Source organism: Chenopodium quinoa, unplaced genomic scaffold (genome assembly GCF_001683475.1).
Source record: "Chenopodium quinoa cultivar QQ74 unplaced genomic scaffold, ASM168347v1, whole genome shotgun sequence".
NCBI classification, from domain to species: domain Eukaryota; kingdom Viridiplantae; phylum Streptophyta; class Magnoliopsida; order Caryophyllales; family Amaranthaceae; genus Chenopodium; species Chenopodium quinoa.
This window is the reverse complement of record NW_018744570.1, coordinates 55,456-58,740: the sequence shown is the minus strand read 5'-3', so window position 1 is coordinate 58,740 and position 3,285 is coordinate 55,456.

The window sequence follows — 3,285 nt, the reverse complement described above, 5'->3', positions numbered from 1 at the left end:
CGTTCCGCAACGCAAAGACGGATAACCCTTGGTCTAGACTTGTGATTCTTGACGACTCGTTGCTGAAGAGAGTCAGATAGTTTCGGGACTTTTGTCCTCCCCTTATTGCAGACTCATCAGTTCTGCAGTTGTTTTCTCTCGGCGATTTTCCGTAGAAAACTTGCTCTTGAACTTGTTGGAAAGGTCTTTCCAACCAGTTATCAAAACTTCTTTTACTCCCTTGGTGATCCATGCTTGTGCAACACCTTTGAGAGTAGTTGGAAAGTATTTGCACTAGGTCGCTTCGGACCTGGGGTTCAGGTACATGTGCCCTTCTTAGGAGGCAATGTAGTCCTTCGGATCTGAAGTACCATCATATGTGATGTGTGCCGGGATTTTCACCATCGATACATGTTCTTCCAAAATCCAGCTCTGGAATGGGGAAGTGGAGGGAACCATCACTGCTTTTCCCTTGTTCCCAGCCGTTGGGGCCTCGCTCCCCCCTCTCAGAGAGTTTGAAGTGGTTTTCGTCCTCGGCTAAGGCAGTGCAGGGTAAGGTGCAGTCCCTTCGGGGTAGGTGAAGCGACTGGGTACGCTCCCCTCCCTAGGGCCGATACGTTCGTGAACGTTTCGGCAGGCAGACTCTTGCCACGTGGATGGGGTGTTGCTGCTTTTGAAGCTTCAGGGTTTGAACCTCTCGAAGAACTGGGGGTTTCTTTTTCTTTCCTGTTCAGTTCTCCAAGTATCTTCGTCCCAATGTTCTAGCTCCTTAAAAGATGGAACTCGCTCTCCCTCCTCTTGCCCTTTTCTTCTCCTTAGGTACCTTGGCTGCTCTATGGAGTCAGCGTGTACCGAGGGAGCGGGAGGTGGGAGATGCTGATTCGCTTGAGCCTTCATGAAGTCCATGAAGGTAGCGAGGGCTCTTTCCATCTCCTCCGAAGTGGGACACATTTGGGGCGTCTCCATTGGACGAGATTGGGAATGGCGGCTAGGAGTTGGATTCCTAGCATTTGACCGGCTCAGCCGCCAAGAGTTGGACAACTGACCCGTGTTGTGAGATGACCTGTCGAGACAGCATTCCCCGACGAGGTTGCCACGGAAGATGATGAAGAAGGTGGTCCCTTCTTCGAGGGTGAAGATGGAATTGGGACTTTCTTCGAGGAAGAAGGACCATTCTTTTTGGTGCTCTTGGCACTCTTTCCGCTCTTAGTCATGTTGCTAAGATGGTGGAGTTTTGGCTTGTTTTGGAATGTCTTCCCCCACAGACGGCACCAAATTGTTTCGGGTGAAAACAATGGGTCCTTCGTCTGGACCTTTCTAGTGGGATGAAGATTGGACTCGGCCCAAGTGATGATTGGGACGAGGGTTTCCTGCACAGCAAACACACGTAAACTGGCCTCGGGGGTTATGCCGAGGAAAGCCCCTTCGATGTCGAAGTCAGTACAGTGTTAGGGAGAGAAAGCTATGCAAGAGAGTTAATGTTTGAGGCTTGAAGTGAATGAATCGAGAGAGAGAGAAGCCAAGGCTTTTATATATACTCAGATAGATAAATTGGGCCTTGAGGTCAAATGGGCTTGCCATGTTGACTGGGTCTTTGACTGACTTAGCATGTATTAGGAGAGTTGAACCTTCATTTGGGCTTTGTAAATGAATCATTTGTGGATCGGCCCAATTGGAGTAAATTGGACCCAAACATAATGTATACTATTTTTTAAATATTTTTAACACAACTAAATAACTAATCAACAATAAAAAATTTTTTCTCAATTATAGTTTTATAATTTTTACTTTATTATTTCATTTTTCTTATATGCATTGCATTTTTGTTTAGTCTACATGAGTTGCCTTATTTTTATATTACATCACAAATTATTTATGGGAAAAAAATTATTACTACCGTGCATCATACAGGCACTAATCTAGTATGGTGGAGGATATTGGAGTTCTTGGCTACGAGAGATTTGAGGTAAAAAGTAGGTTTCATGCAAAGAGGGTTTATAATTTGCTTGTTTTTTTTTTTTTTTTACCAAAACTGGGTATAATTTGTGAGTTGGGAAAAACTACATACGTTGCAATGGTACTAATAATTATGATATATTTTAATTTAATTTAATATGATTTTTAATTTTAGACTTTTTTTAACAACAAAACTTCTAGCATTTCTTATGTACAAATACATATCAATCTCCCATTTTGCTACCATATGAGCCGTCGTATTACCTGCCTAACAGATATGAGTATAATTTAAGACAACTTATCCTATAAATATCATCTAATAACATGAAAATAGGTACAACTCCAAACTAATTTCTTTTAATTGTTCTGGTCATGCTACTTGCGTCACTTTGAACAGCTACCAGATAGCCCAAAATCCTTCCCAAAACCACCACAACTTTATAAGCGGTAATACCATTTTTATTTTTATTTTTTTATTTTACAAGTATGATTGTTAAGAGATTATTATTCCATGAGTAAAAAAATTTGAATAACATAGATATTTCTCTCATAAAGAGTGTCTATTTAAATATTTCTATAATATATATTGCGCTCTTACATAAATCAAGGGTTTCATACGTCAAAATGTCCTAAATCAAAAAGGATATACGCTTTTTTACATAACACTGTTTGTATCAATGATATTTTTTAAAAATTTGGCATATAAATAAAAAAAAAAAATCTTAAAATTCAATAAATAACCCGGGTATCGCGCGGGGCACAATACTAGTGTATAATAAAATGAGTCATTATTATATTTAACTAGCTTAAGGCCCGTGCCATGCACGGTAAATCTAATAGTTTTTAAGAAAATTAATTATATTTAACAAATAAATTTGATAAAACATACACATCAAACATATAGAAATTATATTGTCATAATTTATATCAATAGGCAAAGCAAAAAAATAAAAAATAAAAATAAAAATTGATTTTTTGGGTTGCCTATACTCGAGATTTTCTTCAGGCGAGGCTTGGTTTTATCAGGTCTAGTGGCCATATTAGTAAATACTTATTTGTAAATGTCTTTTAATAAACATCAAAAATTAATGAAACAGAGAGTGAGGGATAGCTCAAGTGGTTAGAGCTCCCCTCCCGTAGACTAAAATTTTCACTAAAACTATTAGCAAATTAAAGTTCTCAACATACATATAGATATATTAATTACAAATACTATATCACCTTTTATATCTAAGAAAATCATTTCAATTATAATAAATACCACTCTGATAATTAAAGGCAAGAACAATCGATAATTGGGCAACACTAATCTATATTATTACATTTTCTGTTTATGGATTGATGTTCTAC